A 21,302-nucleotide genomic window follows, 5' to 3' on the forward strand; every position below is an offset into this window, starting at 1 on the left:
CTGAGGCTTGGGGGTGGGAGAGGGACTGGCAAACTCCCTCCCCATTGTAGCAATGCCCTGGAGGAAGGGAAGCCTGATACTCAGGGTCAAAACAGCCCTTCTAATTTAGAATCCCAGAGTAGGAGTTTCTGGATGCCTTCAGACAGCACTGGGGAAGGAACCCCCAGGTCAGACATCTGACTCCCCCTGTGAATTAGATGACTTGACCTGGCCTCTCTGCCTTTGCCTGCTTCAAAGTCTGGGCTGCTGGAGAACTGCCCCCTTGGTCTTCTCTTGCTCAGTCCTAGGCAGAAAAAGCTCACCTCCCAGTGACCTCCCCGAACCCTTAGGGGAATAGGTCTGTGGTGAGAGCTATGAGGCAGGCATATTCTGGGTGCTCTAAGAAGATCAGCAGATTTATCTCACTGACCCCAAAGGCCCAGTCCGCCTGAGGGTAGCTCTAGTCTGGGCAACACAGGGAGGGGATTGTTTGGAATGAACTAGTCAGGGCCTCCACTAGGAAGGAGCCACTGTGGCCGTGAACATGCTGCCTCTTGAGAACTTATGTCTTTGCGGAGATTTGAAGAGGAAGAGAGTGGAGATGGCTAACAGAGCAGCAGAAGCAGGAAGACTTCTGTCGCTTCTGTGGGACTCCTGTGAATCAGTGCTGCCAGCACAGGCTGGAGGAAGCTCTGAAGTTCCTCGTGTAGGCAGGGACCTTCAGTGGGAGTTTACCCAGGCCAGATTCTTCCAAGAAAGAGTTAACCTGTCTGCCTGTCAAGTTTCCTAGGACCTATGGGCAGGGCTGGTGAGGACTCTGGGCCTTGAGGGAATAGCAGAGAAAGCTGAGTTCTTCCATAGATGGTAGACCAGACAGCTTCCTGGGCTGGAAGTGCTTGGAGTCCCTGCAGTTCCCTAATTGAGGTGACCAGCGCCTCTCCCTGCCAATGAGCTGTCCCATCCCTGTTCCACAGGAAAGGTTGGGGAGACCCAGTGAGAATGTAGCATTTCGTTCATCCGGGTCCATTTTCCCTGGGATATAGGCATTCTGCTTTTGGGAGAGTGACAGGGAAAGAGGGAGGGGAATGGGGGCCCATTGTTTCCTAACCTGTACAGAGTATTTGACTTTATGTCCTTCACATGCGTACATGTGTGTGTATCTCCCTCCCCTGCAATCAGTTGGTACAATTTTTAATAAAAGCATTTAAAGCAAAGCTGTCCTTTTTCAAGGTGTGTTAAACATGCAAGGAAATCCTTTAGGGACTTAGAGGCTCCTAATTTGTATCTCAGCAGCCATCCTGAGTTCTCTCGGGGCTTCTCACTTTGTCATGACTTCCTTTCTCCCCTTGGAGTTGAGGAAAACCCTTCTGACCACTCAGAAAGCAGCGCCACAGAGGCCCCACGAGGTGGAGAGACACAGACTTTGGATGCAGACCTGGAGTTGGCTGGGCTCCAGCCTCTACTGGCTGAATGATCTTAAGCAAGTTATGTAACTTCTCTGAGTCTTCAGTTCTGCCACATGTAAAGAACAGCTGTGCTGCACGATTAAAGGAATGTGTGCTAAAGACCTGTCTAAGGCCAGCACTTGGCCAGTAGCAGCCTCCAAAATGGAAAGGGTCCTGGCAGCCCCTCCATACCACCCCCCACTTCTTTGTCAGGTGGGTATCAGCTCCCTTTGATCAAGATACCATCTTAGGGGGCCTTCCCTGGTGGCACAGCGGAGTAAAGCATGGTGCTATGAATCTGTCTACAGCCACTTCAGCATGAGTTTGATCTCCAGCCAGGGAGGTCACCCCCTGGCACCTCTGGCCTGTACCTCAATTCTTGTATGCAGAAGATACCATCTTAGGAGGTATGCTAGTTGTTAGGACACACTCTACCTTGCGTTTCTTTTTTCTTGTTTTGAAAGATTGATGTTTTATACGTACAAGAGCTGGGGTGTAGGCCAGAGGTACAGGAGAGGGTGAGAGGATTCACCAGAGAGAAAAGTGGGGAGCAGAACAGGTGGAACTATTGAAGTACACTGCTGAGGGGAGCAGTGGACAGAACAGGAGAGGTCTGCTGCACCATGTGCATCACCTCCCTGACCTGGGGATCCAATTCTTGCTGCAGTGGTTATGGATAGCTTCTTAGTGCTAAGACTTAACCTCTTGTGCACCAGGGAGGCCCTCCTCCCTTTGTGTTTCTTTGTGAAACATTTAAGACACATCTTTATGATGTGTCAGTCTCAAAAGGGTACTTTAAAGGTCTTGACAGAGTTCTGAAAACCCTTGGGGCTAACCACGCCTGGTTCTCTCAGCAGTTTGCCCTGAGCCATGGGGCCACTGGTCTTGCCTATGCTGGGCCCCCCATGATTTAGAAGTGGTCTGCTCTCTGAGGGCTGGGCTTAGACTCCCATTCCCCGCTCTGATAGTGTGGGCTTGAAGTGACATTGATCCATCTTGTCTGGTTGAACCTCAACACCGAGAAATGAACCTCTTCGTTTTGTGGATGAGTAAACTGAGACCTCAAAAGGGGATGCAGTTACTAGTTGGGCTTTTAAAATTGCTGAGTCAGTATGAGGGGGCTTACCCCATCGCTCTGTGTTTCCATTTGGAAATTGCAGTGCTCTTGCCCAGATTTGTGGGGAAGCCGAAACTTGTCTATTTTTAATGCCAAATAACTGCCTCTTCTCCTGTAAAACATGGCACTTCTAACCACTCTATATTTGGACAGAAAGGTTTATTTTTACTGGAGTGTGGTAGAAGTATGGCCTGGTGCCACGATCGGATGTTATTCTACATTTCACTTGCTGGGTTGTAGTTGAGCCCATTAAACAGCTTCTATGAGGAATGTAATTGCTTCTATAAGGAATTAGTAGGTGATTAATGATCTTACTGGCTTTCTTTCAAGTCACCTACCCCTACTTTGGAGAAGGAGGGAAACTGAAGAGCTCACCCCTGTCCTATCCTGTTCTTCCCTTTCTCTGTGATCCCTCATCCCTCATGAAGTTAGAGGCACAGCTGCCCACGCTTGACTCCAGGCTTTACTGCTCACCAGCTGAGAGGCATTGGGCACTTGTGTGCCGAAGTTTTCTTATCCAGAAGATGAGGTGGTAATTGTACCTACCTCTTAAGTTACTGTGAGCATTCATTGTGTGAAAACCTATAAGGTGCTTAAAATAGTGTTTGGTACAGATTAAGTTTTCAAGAAATGTTAGCTCTTAATATTATTATGATAATATTACTATTATCACTATTATTTGTAAGCAGTTGATGGAGAAAACCCAGCCATTCTTACTCAGAAGTGTCTCTTGCATCTGTCTGCTTTCTACCACTGCCATGTTGCCTGAAGAAAAGGCCTTTGCCTGGATAGTGCAGAGCACCTCCTGACTGGTCTTCTTGCATCTGTGCCCCTTCTGCAGTGCCTTCTCTATCAGCAGGGGACATTTCTAGAAGACAGAGGTGATCCCATTCCTCCCCCTCGGAGGATCCCTGTCCCCCTTGATCACCTGTTGGGTCAAGTCCATATCCTGTAACTTGCCTCTCCAGCTGCCCCTTGTATTAATATTCTGTATTTGTATTCTATATAACAAATAACCCCAAAATTTGGTATCTTGAAGCCACAAACATTTATTATCTCAGTTTCTGTGGGTCAGGAATTGAGCTGCAACCTGTGGTGGCAGCAGTTTGACAGACTATCAAGATAGACTCTGGAGCACACTTTTAATTTATGTGAAGTCAGAGTACAAGTTCAGGGGCAGGGGAGGGGGGAATGGGAAAATGTCTATAGTGATATAGTGTAGCCACCAGGCCTCCTGCCCTCCTCTCAGTGAACACATGGAGCCTGGAGTGATATGACATAAGAACATGGGTGACATGGGAACATGTGTGACAGCCCTTTCCTGGCCTCACATTGTACCAGCGTCTTATAACACTCAAAGAGAAGTTCCTCTGCTCAAGTATGGCTCAAAATGCCAGTGGTTTCTTCTGCTGCTCAAAGGGGACAAGAGAATGCGCTTCTAGAGGAAAAGCTGGCTGGCTGGAATTTTCTGAGAAGCACTGTGTCTGCTTACTGTACTTCATGGGTGTCTAAAAGGATTGTCAAGGGCAGTTTTCACTTTATGTGATTTTTGCCTTGTAAGCCTCTTGGAATCAGTTCCTGTGTAAGATGAGAATCCCTGGACACTCAACCCAGACAATCTCCTCGTAATCCCCTGCTTCCTGGGAGTTTTTACCCTTGTAAATGGGAAGGCTCAGAGTGGTTTGGAATTGGAACTGGAGTTATTCTGAAGGGAGGATGAGAGTAAGTGGTGGACTGATTGGCACTGCTTTTACTGCCACTCAAGTTCCCCTGGTTCCATGCTACCCTGTAGGTTGGCCTGTCACTAGCATTTGAATTACCACCCAGCCCTGCCTGGGAAAGAAGACAAGGTCCACTGAATGAGCCATTGACACTGGTTGAGCTCCTTACCCTGAGCAGGACACCACCCTAGGCCCCTGCACAGTTTCAAAAGAAACAGGCTACGGGCTCCCCCATCCTCAAATCAGAAGGCCGTTACCCTGAAGCAGTAGAAACCCCACTGGAACCAAGGAAACTAGGTTTCTAAACCAACTCTGTCACTAATTAGGCTGAATGGCCTCTAGAAAAGAAATGATTGACCTGACTCCTTCTTCGTGTCCTTGTCTATAAAATGGGATAGTATCAGGTTGTATATTTATAAACCACCTAGCATTTTATGCAAAGTTGTTTTCTTTTTCCCCATCTTGAACTACTTTTGAGATTCTGTTGAAATACTATATGGATTCTCTCCCCAGGAGAAGGCACATAGTATACACAGATCCAAGAATCTCTATACATCAGAAATGTATTGAGTCTCTACCTGTCACTGGGTCCCCAGGTATAAGGATTATAGTTTTATGGTGAAGGAAAACACAAGAGAACAAGTATTCGAAAACAGACACTAAGCAAGCTCCATCTGCTTGCTTTCTACCTCCTCTGCACCTCCCCCTTGGGTATGCTGTGGAGGAGGGTGGTGCAATCTCTGGAGCCGCTCATGTTTATCATGCTGCCTCCTTGATGTCAGGGTCGCACACTATCCCGTGAGTACACACAGAGACTGAAGCTGTGACACTGGTCCTTTTGGCAGCCACGTGCCCAGCCCAGACAGTATTTGGGAGTGTTTGTGACCACAGTCATCCTTGCGGCCCTTCTTTCTTACACAGCATGAAGAAGGCCTGTGAGCCCAGGCACCTTTCTGTGAGGTCAGGGAAGAAAGGGGCTTGTGAGGAAGGTGTCCTGGAGGGTCATGCTGAATGACCCTGGAAGGTATAAAGGAGAACATGCTGTGACAGTGGAGACCCAGGAGCTGTCATGGAAAAAGGCGAGAGCTTTGGACACCCTGATAAAAAGATTCTTGTTTTTCACCTGCGTGAGCCTGGGATTCTGCTCAGTGAGTCTATCCTTGAGGTGGAGAGGGTTCAGTGCCTGGTCACAACCCCATTTCTAACATCATTACATTTGCCAAGTGCCTTGAGCACTGGCCACAAATTTCATAGGCCATACACATAACACACGCCCAAAGGAAGGGTACTGTTTTACTTTTTTAAAGATTTGTTTTATTTATGCTATAGGACTAAGATGCAAGCCAGAGGTTCAGGGATGGTGAGAGGATTCGCCAGAGACAGAGTGGGGAACAGAACAGGCAGATAGACAAGACACGCCATAGCAGGGAGCAGCAGGCAAGACGGAAGTCTTGCTGTGCCATGTGGGTCACCTCCTGGCCAGGATCAAACTCATGTTGGAGCTGCTGCAGCTTGTAGTGCTGTGCTTTAACCCCCTGCACTACCAGGGAAGGCCTGGTTGGGTACTGTTTTAAACAGGGATCACAGAGAAGCCCACCGGTTTGACTGCCATTGGGCATTAACATGTGAATGGCTTTGCCTGAGTCTAGATGGGCTCAGGGCTCCCAGTGGCAGGAATTAGTCTGTCTCATTCACCACTATCTCTCCAGTCTTCAGCAAAGAACTTCACACTTGTGTGATGCACTTATGTATAAGGGGAGGAGTGATGAAGTGATTAAAGGAGTGGGATGTGTACCAATGTGAGAAATGCCATCTACTGCCCTATTTCTGTCTGAATCCCTCCTGGGTCCAGGCTTTGAATGGCAAAATGAAGCTTGTTTCTGTTTCTTCCCCTGCCAAAGCCTAGAAGTCGGGGAACATGACCTACTCATTTCAGTATGATTCAGTGTGGCAATTTGTGGGCAGAGATGGGGCAGCACTGGGCTAGTACCAGGGCAGGTAGGCTCCAAGCAGCGTCAAATGGTGTGCCAGACTGAAGGCCACCTGCTTCACGCAGGTTTGGCACTGAGCAGAGGCCAAGCTCACAAGTGTCTACGTCCCCTAGCACCGTGGTGCATTATTCTTCCAGCTGGTGACAAAGGGTGCAGCCACATTGGACAGAGGAGCCGCCTGCCAGCTTAGTGCTCTGCCAGCCACCACCCTTCCCTCTTGTGAGGAGGGGCAGTGAAGGGGAGATATGGTCCTGTTCTTTACTCTGCTTCATCCCCGCCATCCTTGACTGCAAGAAGTGGGGGTGGAGGAGGAAGTTGGAGGGAGATTTGGCACAGGAACTGCCTGCAGTGTTTAGATGTTAGGACTCCAAGGAAGTTCTATCGGATAATCAGTCAAAACCTCCTCCTTTCTCACTGCTTTTGCTTCCAGTTGCTTTGGCTGGCCTCATCTCAGTACTGGCTACAGGAGTATGTATGTCCCTTTTGCAAGCCAAAGAAACTGTTTATTTTTTAAGTTCTTCTCTCTACCACGAGCCACAAACAGAAGCTCTCCCACAGGAAGCCTCAGAGCCTGACACAAAGAGTTAATCTCCCCCCAGAGGTATCCTATCAGAACCTTGAAACCTGTGTCAGCGTCTCTTTCCCGCTCCCCCAGTGTGTAGCCTCAGGACTGCCAATCGCTAGCTGCTTGCACACAAAGGCTTCTCTGTTTCTCGCCAAGCTGGAGTCACATGCTTTCACTCTTAACCCCAGAGCTTTAAAACTAAACACCCACCCACTTTGGCCCCAGATGACCCTGTTTACGTCTGCTGAGCCAATTCCAAACAGCAACAGTAGTGAAAACTTCTGTTGAGGAGAGACTGCTTGACTGTTGGTGTGAGAGAACAAATCTTCACTTTGTATAATGTGAGGACTTTAAGAAGTTTTGGGAAATGACTTAGAGGAAAAATCACAAGAAAGCCAGAGCCTGCCCCGACTTCTCTATTTTCTAGAGTGTCTCTTACCAGAGACCACAGGGGTTCAGGATAAAGCTTGCAAGAAACTGAAAATGGTGAGCAGAGTTTTAAATGGCTGAGAGGAAGAACATTGTGAATTTTCTTCTTGAGATCCTACACTTTTTAACTCTTACAGAAAGGGTTACTTCCTTTGATTTTTTTTTTTTTTTAATGAAGTAGGTTGTCTTTGCTTTACAATATGGAGAAAGAAAGAGAGTGTCCTTTCCTTGGTTTAAGGGAGTGACCTTGGAAAATACAGAGGTTTCTGAAAAGGAGGTCTGGACTGATCCATTTCAAAGTTCTGTTTTTCCCTAAAGATTCCTTTTCTTTCAGTCTTGTGTTAGCCCATGTTAGTGGTGAAGGAAGTCAAGTTTCCTTTGATTGTTCTTACCCTGATCAAAGTGGTAGAAGTTTTAAGGGAAAAATATCAGAGCTTGAAAATGCTGGTGACATTGGAGGCCCCAGATTTTGTATTTGTAAACAGTGCAGATAACAGAAATGGCCAAGTGCTTGCTGGTCTCACGTCCAACCCCAAAGGAAATATCAGAGATGGAGCCAAGCAAGACAGTTCCATATCTTAGGGGTCAGTGAAATTACTCTGGCAGGAAATGGCAAATAGGTTTCATCTCTAGTGATGGCACTTAGAAACTTGCAGCTGCCTGTGTAGGGAAGGATTCTGATACCACATGAGGCTTAACAGAAAAGAGTACAATGACCAGTGAACAATGGCAACTGGGCCCAGGAAGAGGAAATGATAACACATAGTTGCTATTGCTGTCTTGATGCAGTCCCAGAAAGTTAGATTATCACAAACACATAAAGTAGAAAACAGACAGCTCTGCTCAAAGAAACAGTGAACAGGATGAGAGAAATAATTATGGCCGAGACCTAGTACCTGTGCAATATCATATTTAGTCCTGCAGATTAGCTGGGCCATGTGACAAGATTCTGAGCAAAAGAATGTAAGCAGAAATGATCCGTGTCACCCCCAGTGTGTAGTAGAAAATACCTGTGTGTCTTTTAAAAAAATATTATTTCAAGATTTTATTTCTTTATTTTTGTGTAAAAGAATGGGGGGGGTAAGTTTGGGGGAGGGGCAGTAGTGAGAGGATTCACCAGAGACAGAGAGGGGAGCAGAACAGGTGGATCCACTGAAATACATTGCTGAGGGGAGCAGCGGATGAGACAGGAAAGGTCTGCAGTGCCATGTAGGTTAGCTGCCTGGTGGGAATTAAACTCAGGCCTTAATGGTGATAGCGCTGAGACTTAACCCCTAGGCCACCAAGGAGACCACAGTGTACATTTACTTCCTCCCCTGTTCCAGGGATTGAGGCCCCTTATTCAAAAAGTGCAGCAACAACATCATCCTGGGCCCCTGAGCACTACATGGAGCAGAGTCCCTGGCTAACCTACCATTTACACATAGCATGAGAGAGAAAGAAGCCTTTTCTGTGTCCTCTGGAATTTTAGAGTTACTTATTACTGAAGCACACCTTAGTTTATTCTGGCTCAAATAGTAAACAAAGGGGGATTTCCCCCCTCTTTTTTCATTTTCTGCCCATATTTGAGATCACTGTTTAAAAAAATGAAATGCTAGAACTTTGAGGATCAACTCTGATATATGTGAAAGTCACCAATCTGGGAGATACTGCTTGAAATAGGTAATTACAATTCTGCAAAATAGTACAAATGTATGTAAAAGCAGTTCAGCAGTATAAACAGTATACACAGAGTATATATTTTTTAAATTACTGTTATTAATTTATGCACACAAGAACTGGGGTGTAGGCCAGAAGTACAGGGGGTATAGAGGAGTACAGGGGTACAGAGGAGTCACCAGAGGCAGAGTAGGGAGTGCAACAGGCTAATCTAATGAAGTACGCTGCTGAGGGGAGCAGTGGGTGAGACAGGAGAGGTGTGCTGGGCCATCTGGGTCACCTCTTTGGCAGGGGTTTGAACTCAGAGCATAGTGGCTGGTGATAGCACTGAGAGTTGAACCCCTCTGCCACCAAGGATGCCCCATATAGTATATTGTAAACAAATCTTCTGGTGTTAATCCTTATTCTACCAATAAATACATGACTGCCTGGGACCAGAGAGGAAGGTTAAATCACTTAAGAAGAGAAGAAAAGCTTTTTTTCTATGATAGCACTAGTGACTGGTCACTAGGGCTAGAGAAGTCTAGATTTAGAAGGGAAAAGAGACCTTGACAGTATAATCATATGTCAAAGGATTATTTAGAAAAAAATGCTGATTACCCTACATCTCAAATAACAGAATTTTTCCATGCCAGAATCTATTCACCATCCTCTTCTAAAATGTTTGTACAGATGGTTCACTTTACATACTTGTTAAACACAGGACTTGTTAATCAGTTTCTTATTTTCTTCTTTTTTCCTTATTCCCATCACAACGTTTAGTATTAGCACTACTGTGAAATTGCCTGATCTGTTTTCTCCCCTCTGTGGATCACTTCTCTTTCCCATATCTCAAAGCCCTGTGCAGTGTTTACTGTGAGTGTAGCCATTTAAGGTGTTGCTTATTGTTCTTAGCTCTAGACATATTTGTACGTCTGGCAATTTCTTTAGAAAACATTCCTATCAATGCAATTTCTGGGTCAGAGATTAAGGAACACTAATTTCTGTATTAGATAACCCATCTAAATCTTAAAGGCTGGACACAGGAAAATTTCTCACTTACCCAGTTGTCTACTATAGGTAGCCTTCAATATGGAGACTTAGCTTGCCACTTTCACGTATCCCTTCACAAGTCACTCCAGTGGGGCAAGATTGTGGAGAAAGCACATCTGCTTCTTAACCACACCAGCTTGGAAGTGACACCACCTCTATTCATTTTCCATTAGTGAGCCCTAGTTACACTCACTGCAACGAAAACATTGGGGAATAAAGTTCCTGGCTGGGTTTCCCGGCATTGCCTGTACATAACTAGTGCCCAGTTAATCATCTCTGGTTATAATGGGGATGGGTTTTCAAAAGGCCTTGAGGCCTGTCCTCAAGTTGCCTTCCAGAAAGTTTGCCATTTTTTACCTCTGCAGTTGTGTGAGAATCCTGGCAATATTCATTTTAAGACGTTTTAATTTTTCCAGTTTTATGGATGCAAGGGGACTGCTCATTGGTTAGTTAACATTATTTCTAAAAGAGTTAGGAATACTTATGTGCTTGATTGCCACAGTTTCTTCTGTGAACTGTCTCTTAGTATTTGGTTTTTTAACTTGTGAAGTCAGTGTCTTATTGTATATTGTAAGAGGTCTTGTGTTAGAATTTCCCTTAGTTGAGTCACAAAATATTTTTAATGTAGTCAAATCAACCAGTCCTTTCCTTTGTGATTTGTTATGATTTCTTTATATTTTATGCTTAAACAATTTTCACATTAAAATATTCCAATATTTATGCATTCTTTTATCTTTTTTCTCTTAAAATTGCTTTCCTTTAATAATAATGATAATATAGTCTAGCTGGCATTTATTCTGTGATATAAATGAGATAAGGGGCTATCTTGAATTTTTTTTGTTATTTATTTATGCATACAGAAATGGAGTACAGGCCAGAGGTGCAAGGGCAGTGAGAGGATTCACCAGAGACAGAGTGGACAGAACAAGCAGATCGATGAAGTACACTGCTGAGGGGAGCAGCGGGCGAGGCAGGAGAGGTGTTCTGGGTCACCTTCCTGGTCAGGGATTGAACTCAAGCTGAAGTGGCTGCTGCTAGTTTTGTAGTACTGTGCTTTTACCCATTGCTCACCAGGGAAGGCCCTACCTTGAATTTTCTTCTCCCAAAAGGTAACCAGTTCCACATACCATCCACTACTCTGATATCAACATTTCCTTGAAGACCTAAGTATCTCAAGTAAGTCAGGGCTTAGATCTAGTTCCAGTAACCCTTTTGTGGAATTAATATGAGGTCATTGACCATGGTCTTTCCCATTTCTGACTTAGTATTCCCCTTAGTAACAGCACATACATTCAGATTCATTTGCATGACTTCTGAGGAAAGTCCCAGGCACTGTTGGGTCACATGACTGACAAATTAACTACAAGTTCACCACTTCTCTCATCAGGAGACTCAATATGAATCACATTGATTCCAACCATATGACTTTCTTGACCTGGATACCTCTTTCCCCTTCCATTTTTATCCAACATATTGATAATCTTGCTTCTTCTTCTTCCCTTTTTGAATGCAAGAGTGAGAAATAATTTTTGCTCACCATCTTCATTTGCTTATCTACCCTTGCCCTGCCCTTATCCCCCTTCTCCAAAACCCGAACAGTTATGGGCTATCTTTTTTGTTTGTTTAAAGATTTATTTATTTATTTTTATTTATGCATACAGAAATGGGGTACAAGACAGAAGTGCAGGGACGGTGAGATGATTCACCAGAGACAGAGTGGGGAGCAGAACAGGCAGATTGACAAAGTACACTGCTGAGGGGAGCAGCGGGCGGGTCAGGAGAGGTCTGCCATGCCATGTGGGTCACCTCCAGGATGGGGAATCAAACTCGCACTGAAGTGGCTCAAGCTTGCAGTGCTGCGTCCTTACCCATTGCACCACCCAGGAGGGCCCATAAACTACCTTTAAAAGAAAAAAGATTTATTATTTATGTACAAAATTTGGGTACAGGCCAAGAGATACAGGGGTGGGAGGATTTACTAGAGACAGAGTAGGAAACAGAACAGGGGATTGACTGAAATTTACTGCTGAGAGGAGGAGCGGTCAGACAGAAGAGGTCTGCTGTGTCTTGTGGGTCAGCTCCCTGCTTGGGGATTGAACTCGTGCTGCAGTGGCTGCTGATAGCTTCATAGTACTGCACTTTAATCCCTTGCACCACCGGGGAGGCCCCGTGGGCTACCTTTTGAGTCTTCTCCACAGACTTATCCTTTGAGGACCAGCTACTCTTTGGGGCTTAGCTTTTCAGAGCATTTTCCTGCTGGCTCTGGGCCTGTAGCTCATCTAACCTTCTCACCTACTTATAGTCCTACATTTTTAGTCCTTTCTCCAGGTTCAGGAATGATACAGCTTGTCTCTAGCTGTCTTTACTGGAGAACCTGATGGTAGACTTGGAGCCCCATCGTCCTCGGGCCTGGGGGCCTCCCCGGCCATCAGTAGAGATGATTAATGTGGGGACAGCACAAAGGCACTTCTACCTCCAGGTCCTGGTGACTCGTTTTAACTGTTAGCAGGGGAAGGGAGAACAGGGATGTAGGAGTATTGTTAATTGTGCTTACATACTACACTAGGCTTTCTGGGGTAGTTAGAACTAACCAGTTATAATCCTGAGCTATGGTAATGTTTTGTTTCTTTTAAGATTTATTTTATTTATTTATGTGTGCAAGAGCTGGGATGTAGGTCAGAGGTGTGGGGGGTACAGGTGAGAGGATTCACCAGAAACAGAGTGGAGAGCAGAACAGTCAGGTCTACTGAAATACACTGCTAAGGGAGCAGTGGGTGTGAGATGGGAGAGGTCTGCTGCACTATATGGGTCACCTCCCAGCTGGGGGTCAAAGTTGTGCTGCAGTGATTGCAGATAGCCTCCTAGTGATGGGACTTAACTCCTTGTGCCACCAGCACAGATAGCCTCCTATCTGCCTCCTAGTGCTGGGACTTAACTCCTTGTGCCACCAGGGAAGCCCTAATGGTAATGCTTTGGGAGAGCTGGGAAACTCCAAATTTTGCAGAGTAATGGCCTTGGCTAGTGTGACTGTCACATATTTCAGAATCAGTGACTCCTGAGAATGTGGGATCCAAGCCTCTTTCCAGTGAAAGCCCTTAGCCACTAAACTTCCTCAATGAGAAGATGGCAGGTAGGCAAAATCCTGCTTGTCACCAGACACTAGGAAGTGTGTCTACCAGGAGCAAGCAATGAACATGCCTTTTTCCCGATCTGTTGTAGTTGGTGCTCTAATGAGATCAGTGAATATTCTTACTCCAGCATCTCTTGCCCCCCTGTTTCTCTGTCTCTAAGTCAGAGACAGTCTAATTTCACTTGGGACACTGGCAAAGAGACCCCAAAGATACCTTGTAGACTTCTGATATGCTTCAGCTCCCACCCCACCCTGAAACCCTCCTCTATGGGGCTTTTGGGATAACTAACCCTCAGGAATGGGCCATTTTTGATGGGGCAGGGAGGAGAAAAGATACCAGTTTCCTCAAGAGAGGTGAGGCAAGGGAATAGTTGAGAGAAAGCTGTGCTGTCTGGAAAGGAAGCCAAAAAGGAAGACAGAGACTCTTTGAACTTCTCCCACTAAGCTGACAGGAAAACTGCAAAAACACCATCAGACTGGGGCAGGATGCAACGGGAACAGCCAGGAAGGCATGGCTCCTTTGAAGGTTTCCGGATCTGTATGAGGTAGGGGGCACCAGCTGGAGGGAGAAGCAAGCCTGGATGCTCAAAAGGACCCCAAACTGATGCTGTCACGTTCCCTGCACTAACCAGAGCCAGATGGAAGGGAGTTGTAAAAAGTAGATACTGATGTGCTGGAGCTGGCTGGGGAAAGAGAGGCTCCAGGCAGAAGTGCAGGGGCCTGCAGAGAAGAAATGAGTTTAGGCAAGTACAAGGCCATTCCTGACCCCAGAGTGTGCTGGTGAGACTGGCAGTGGGAGGCGAAGGTCATACTTGGCCTCCAGTGGGGACACTGGAGGTGTGTGAAGAGAACCCACTATGTAATTTGTGGAACCCGTACAAAATGAAAACCTACCCTAGCTCCATGCCTCCAGTTAAAATGATAAAGACTTTTAAGATGGCAATAACAAAGTATTAAGTCGTGAGCAGGGCCCTCTCAGCAGGGGGCCCATGCAGGTGCTCTGGTCACGTGGCTGTGCACTGGCCTGCTGTGAGGTCATCTAGTGCAAAAGGCCTGCCAACTCCTATGTAAACGGATAAGAAGCCAAAAGGATGAGTCCAGGCTGTGGCTGTGAAGTCACAGGAGGGGAAAAGCAAACTCCCTGAGGAGCCTTCTGGATTTGGAAAATATTGTGGAAAGATAAAGACTATCAACAACAGGTTCTTATGTTTTAACAGGACTTACATCTCTAAAACCATATAACAAAGGTGACAATTTTATGAGCCAAGGTATGCATAGCACATTTTATGTTCCTAAACGACCTAAGTGATTTTTGTAGGTCCTTAAAGAACACTAAAAATGTTAGTGTAGTGGGGGGAAAAGGGGAAAGAACCGTATGTATTTCTGTTTCTCCATCAAACACCGTATTTGTTTGACAGAACAGTCATCCCTCCACCGTACCTCTTGCACCTTAAGTTTATCCCACTTCTCACTAGTTCAGACTAGGTTGTTTCTTTCTTTCTTTAAAAAAAATTATTTTATTTTATTTACTTATGCATACAAGAACTGGAGTGTAGGCCAGAGGTGGGGTCCAGGGTGAGAGGATTCACCAGACAGAAAGTGGAGCACAGAACAGGCAGATCTACTGAAATACACTGCTGAGGGGAGCAGTGGGCGAGACAGGAGAGGTCTGCTGGGCCACGTGTGTCAGTACATCTCTCCTCTGGGAGGCGATCCAACTCATGCCACAGTGGCTGGGGATAGACTGATGTGCTGAGACTTTGACCCCTTGTGCCACCAGGGAGGGCCCCACACCAGGTTGTTTCTTACTTGTCGTTGTGTCGTCTTTACAGTTTGGAGCCACTATCTTCTCAGGGTTATTAGAGCTGGTATCATTTGATGGGTCACACTTTCTTCCCAACCCCTCAAGGAAACCCACCCGGTTAATCAGTCAACACATGTCAAACTCCCTCTGGAGATCATCTCATTTGAGCAGTATAAGATGGGATCCTAGAGCTTGAGGAGGGAAGTGAGGGACACCGAGGGTTGCTTAGAGGAAGAACTGGATGTGGCTACATTCCCTCTGCTTTTGGGAATCTGTTTCAAATGCCTTTCTGGCACTCTAGTTCAACTTTTGTCTCTGGGGAGTGGGGTAGCAAGGGATAATAACACCCTGGGGAGATTGGAAGGGACTTCTGCTCCTGTGACTCTGAAGCTCAATCAGATCCTTGTTCTCCATGGGTGGCCTTGGAGAATGGAGTGTCACTGTTTATGTGGCCAGTGTTTTCTCTCTCCAGTGGGGCTTTCTGGACCTCTCAGAGGAGAGATGTACTGACCGGCCCCTAAAGTTTGGAAACCCTATCTGGTGAAATGGTGTGTCTCCCTAATGTCCTTCAAATCAGCAAAACTTTTGCTCAGCAAGCCTGTGAAGCCATGTATCTCCTCTGAATTAGATAAGGAGCCAACTTGAAATGGAGACAAATGTGGTGATGAAGAGTTATACTCTACTTCATTGCCCAGGAGAGTGTCCAAGGAAAGTCTGGGAGCTAGAAGTAAACTTAAAAAATCAGAGAATTTCCTTTACACCCAGCCAAACCCCACTTGTAAACTTCAACGTGAATAGCTACTTAACAGAGCATAGGAGAGACCTCAGGTGGCCTTCCCAGGTACAGTCACTCACTCCTTAGGATGGGATTCTTGAAGTGGAACAGAGACAAGTGGCCCACACAGTTTGCAAGGAACAGAATGGAAAGGCCTGCAAGGGCCAATCTGGAGACCAGGAATGAGGGCTCCTTCACTTGGTCTTCTTGCTGACAGACACCAGCCAAGCTTAGCAACCTCCCTGGGACTTCATTCCTTACCATGACCCTACCGCCCACTGCATCCCCGTCTTTAGGGCAACAGAGCAGTCTCTGAGGCCTGGGACAGGAAAAGGCCCAAACAGAGACAGTTCCCTGAGGAGGACCAAAGGTCAGGGCCTAGGGTCTGGGGGACCAGCAGGTGGCCCCCACTGGCACTGAAGGCAGGCAGCAGGAGCTCCACCAGCGGTGGCAGCGAGCATGGGGGAGGCCTCATGCCCTCGTGGCCAGGGTGACTGAATCTGCCAGCTGTGGGGCCCTCCTGTGCCAAGTCTGCCCTGGCTCCGTCTAGTCGTAATCGATGCTGGCGCCAGGCCAGGCCCCCTGGCAGCTCCCGTCACACTCGGCTAACACAAGAGGCCCAGCCCATTAACTCCTTGCCAAGGCCCATTGTCTGGGTCCCTGCCCAGTGGTTTATTTACTCCAAGGCTGGACAGTGGGGGCTGGGAGGCAGTTGGAGCAGCAGTGGGATCAGATCATATGGACAAGCCAAGGGCTGACTGAGCCCATTAGGCTGGGCTGACCAGTGTCCAGACCCAGAGGCAGCTAGGGAGGGTTTGCTACAGTGTTTTTTTTTTTAATTTCTGTTACGATTTGAGTTGTTACAGTGCTTAATATGCAGTTGATCAGAACATAAATAATCGTATTATTTAATACCTAGCTATTAAACTAAGAAGTAAATTTTATTGGAAACAAGGTTTCTTCTCAATTAATACATGTATATATGGATGACTATTGTTTACTGCTACTCTGAAGGTTCTAGTTTATCTCCATGTTTTATTTTTATACATTTAAACATTGACAAGCATTGTTCAAGTAAATAAAGAAATAATAGAAACCAATACACTTTGTTATAGGAATGTCATTCAATTCTTTGAATGTCTTCCAAGTGATATGCCTAATTCCATTTTATCAAAATATTTTTAATGGTTTGCTGACAATTTGATGAGTGTCTACTTCATTTTGTTGATAGTGAAGAACTGGAAACCACTTGACTTGCAAAAAAATTGTTAGCCCAGTTATGTTCTCATATCCACTGTAGGGTGTGCTGCCTTCAATGGGGATTTGGATGGTAAGAATGTTTACAACTTTCAGGCCTCCCTGGTAGCACAATGGGTTGAAGCACAGTGCTATGAAGCTATCAGCAGCCACTGTAGGACAAGCTTGATCCCTGGCCAGGGAGGTAATCCACATGGTGCAGCAGACCTCTCCTGACCCGCCTGCTGCTCCCCTCAGCAGTGTGTTCCAGCAATCTGCCTGTTCTGCTCCCCACTCTGTCTCTGGTGAACCCCTGCCCCTAGCACCCCTGGCCTGTACCCCAGATCTTGTATGCATAGATAAAAGAAATCTTTAAAAAAGAAAGTAAGTTCACAACTTTCTCTGCAAAACTTCCATGCCTTCCCAGGTATGGAAAGAGATATCTTATTGTAGGCTTCAGTAAGAGCATAGAAAATTGAAGATCAGAAAATGGATTCTCTTTTAATTATCTTATTGACTAGCCTCTTCAAGCACACCTAGTGTATGATATCCCCATTTTATGTCTCAAACTAGAAGTTTACTTGAGGACCAGATTTTAATTTTTATTCCTCTGCTCAGAGTAAGCTCCAAAATAAATCTGATTGCAGCATCTATAGAGATGCCTGTGGTCAGTGCTCCAAGTCTTCACAGCCCCCAGATTACCCTTAGCAGAGCTTCCTACCCTAGTGCAGGCTTCCTCAGGCGCAGACCTGCAGCCTGTTATTTATTATTACTGTTCACTGAGTTTATTATTTATTTTCAAACTGAGGAAAGAAAGTGGCTGGAGGTTCCAACAGAATTTTTTCACAAGCATTAGAAATATCAGTCTATCTGAGGGCCCTAGAGAAGTAGTTTCCAAGCATTGCCTAAAAATTGAGAGGTAGTACCCCTAAAAATTTTTGGTTCTGACCTTCTAAAAGGCAGGACACTCCAATCCTTTAGCCAATATTTACTAAGATATGTGCCAGGCACTGTGCTGGGTTCTGAGAATATAAAATGACACAATCTCTTGTTGCACAACAGTGTCAATGTGGTTAGCACTACTGATCTGTTCACTTAAAAATGGTTAAGATAGAAATTTTTATGTTATGTGTTTTTTACCACACCTACAAAAAAAAAAAAAAGACAATCTCTGTGCTTCAGAAGATTATAGAGCAGTGGGGGTAAACAAGAGCTCACTCATTTGTTTATCTGGCAACTTTTAATTAATGGAATGCCAATCATGTTCCAGCCCAGGATAGGTGCTGGGGAGAAGCCTAGAAGCAAAACCAGGCTCTCAGCCTCCTATGGAGCCGACGGTCCATGGCCAGTCTGGAATGTGCACCTGTGCTGCCTAGTACACATGCTGTTTACATTTAAAATAATTAAAATAAAATAAAATGGAAAATTCAGGCCCTGGTTACACTAGCCATATTTCACCATAGCCAAAGAGGGCTAGGATACCATCTTGGACCATATGGACAGAGGACTTTTCCATCATTGCAGACAGCTTTAAATCACCAAGTACAGTCACTGCCATGGATGGGATGAACCAGATCATCTAGCAAGGCCCTTGTCAGCCTCTCCTGTGCCTTGATGGCAATTTGAAAAAGTTTTTCCCCTGGGCAGGTACAGCTTCTCTATGGACACAAGACCCATGGAGCAGAATGTGGCTCTGTGTCAAAGACAAGCCCATGACTGGAGAACAGGAAATATCAAGGATATTTCAATAGATCTCTGGAAATAAAACACTCAGAAACTCTGAGTTATGGTCTAATCGCGTCACCCACCAATGTTCCTTGGTCAATGTGGACTTCCTTACTCATGTAGTTTTCTCAGCAAGGGTCCTCTCCCTACTTCTGTACCAACTAAATTCCCTTTGAGGCCCAGATAAAACACCACATCCTTGGTACATATACACAATGGACTTTTACTCAGCAATCAAAAAAAATAAATAAATAAACACATGCTTTTTGCAGCAACATGGATGGAGATGGAAGGGATCATGCTTAGTGAAATAAGCCAGAAAGAAAAGGAAAAACACCAGATGGCTTCATTCATAGCAGGAGCATAAAGGACCAGGGAAGAAAATAATGATAATAATAATGAACAACTATATACCAGAGACACTTTACAGGGGTAGAATGGGGAATGGGATAAAAAACAGTGGGGGGAGGGAAGTGCACTGGACTGTGGTGATGGCACATGGGTGATTTGGTGATGGGAAACCCACAGGGATTACAACTGAGATGGAAAAAGGTACAAAATGATGCAAAAATAAACTATTATATTATTAAAAAAATAATAAATTTTTTTAAGAAAAAGAATACCTCATCCTTTGGCTCCCCAAACTGGCCTTTCCTGAGCTTTTCACAGCTACATAAGCCACCATGGCCTCATCATCACCGGCATTAATATGACTTCACAGAAGGCTTTGGGGCTCTGGACAGCCCTTCCCCTGACCTTCAACTGCTGAAGATGCTAGCATATTGTGGGCCCCACATAAAGGGCATGAGGAAAAGTATTCACAAGCCCTCCCTGGTGGTATAAGGGGTTGAAGTGCAGCACCATGAAGCTTACTGCAGCTGCTTCAGCATGATTTTGATCCCCAGCCCCAGAGGTGACCTACATGACACAGCAGGCCTCTCCTGACCTGCCTGCTGCTCCCCTCAGAAATGTACTTCAGCGATCTGCCTGTTCTGCTCCTGTTCGGCCTCAGTGAATTCTCTCACCACCCCTGCACCTCTGGCCTGTACCCCAGTTCTGTATGCATAAATAAATAAAATCTTTCAAACAGATTTTAAAAAAGGAACAAAAAGTATTCACTGAAAGAGTCTATCCTTCTGTGGTCAATTATCCATCCTGAGAAACAGTGAGGTAACCCTTGCAGACTGACAATGACTTAAGTCTCTGGAGAGGCTCCAAAGAAATCAGAATGTAAATAGCTACTTAACTGGCATTGTATCAAAAAAGAAAGATGGGGACTGTTCTTACTCTTCCTATGCATCAGAAAATCCACCTTTTCTGGATGAGTTTCGAGAGGGATAAATGTTGCTGCCTAAATATGGAGTGGTGGAAATGTGTTTCGGCAAAATACTTCCAGTCAGTGTCTGGCCAGCAACCCTGCAGGCTCTTCAACCCTGCAGGCCCTGCTCAGAGTTAGACTGCATTTTTTTCTGTTTCACAGCTGGGGCCTAGGGCAGGGTAACATGAAGACACTTCCTTAGGCTGATTCTGGGGGTGTTACATGGCCTAGCAAGAAAATCAGGTCTGGATTCCAATCTTGACTCTGATGTTACCAGTCAACCCAAGTACCTTGGACAAATAACCCAATCTACTGGGAGCTCATACTTAAAAAGTGACACTCGTGGCCCTCCCTGGTGGCTCAGCGGGTTAAAGCACAGCATCGAGAATCTAAAGCCGCTTCTGCATGAAGTTCGATTCCCGCCTGCCCTGGAGGTGACCACATGGAGTGGCAGACCTCTCCTGACCTGCCCGCTGCTCCCCTCAGCAGTGTACTTCGTCAATCTGCCTGTTCTGCTCCCCACTCTGTCTCTGGTGAATCCTCTCACCCTCCGCATCTCTGGCCTGTACCCCAGTTCTGTATGAATGAATAAATAAATCTTTAAAAAAAAAAAACACTCGTATCTGGTTATTGAAGGACCTAAATGACAATAAATCTCTAATGAGTGTTTTGGAGGTTTAGATCTTGATTATGGGAACTTAGGCAAGTTACTTAGTTGTTCTTTACCTCTGTCTCTGGTGACTCCTCTCCCCCCACACCGCTGGCCTACATCCTAATTCTTGAATGCATGCATAAACAAATAAGAATAAATCTTTTAAAAAATATACTTATTTATTTATGCATACAGAAATGGGGTACAGGCCAGAGGTGCAGGGGTGGTGAGAGGATTCACCAGAGACAGAGCAGGGAGTAGAACAGGCAGATCAACAAAGTACACTGCTGAGGGGAGCAGCGGGCGGGTCAGGAGAGGTCTGCCACGCCATGTGGGTCACCTTCGAGGCTGGGGATCGAACTGCACCAAAGAGGCTGCAGTCAGCTTGCAGTGCTGGGCTTCAACCCATTGTGCCACTAGGGAGGGCCAAAAATAAATCTTTAAAAAAAATTCAGTCCCCCCCCCCAAAAAAAATGTCAGTTTCCCTGCATCCTAGTCCAAAGCTTCAAATCAAAGCCCTTACAAAAACCTAGCTGCCCTGGCTTGCAGAGCTGCTGGGTGGGGAGCCTGGCCCAGAGCAGCCATGGCTGCTGGCTTTGTTCCTCTCCAGGGGGCATGGGGAACCTCCCCAAGTCAATCTGCCACTCTATTGTTGTCTCTGAGCGTCTTCCCCACTACCTATGGCAAGTCTCCTCTCCCCACTTGTGTCTGAAGTTCATTTCAA

The sequence above is a fragment of the Condylura cristata genome, unplaced genomic scaffold (assembly GCF_000260355.1).
Source record: "Condylura cristata isolate star-nosed mole 26May11 unplaced genomic scaffold, ConCri1.0 scaffold00023, whole genome shotgun sequence".
Lineage (NCBI taxonomy): Eukaryota > Metazoa > Chordata > Mammalia > Eulipotyphla > Talpidae > Condylura > Condylura cristata.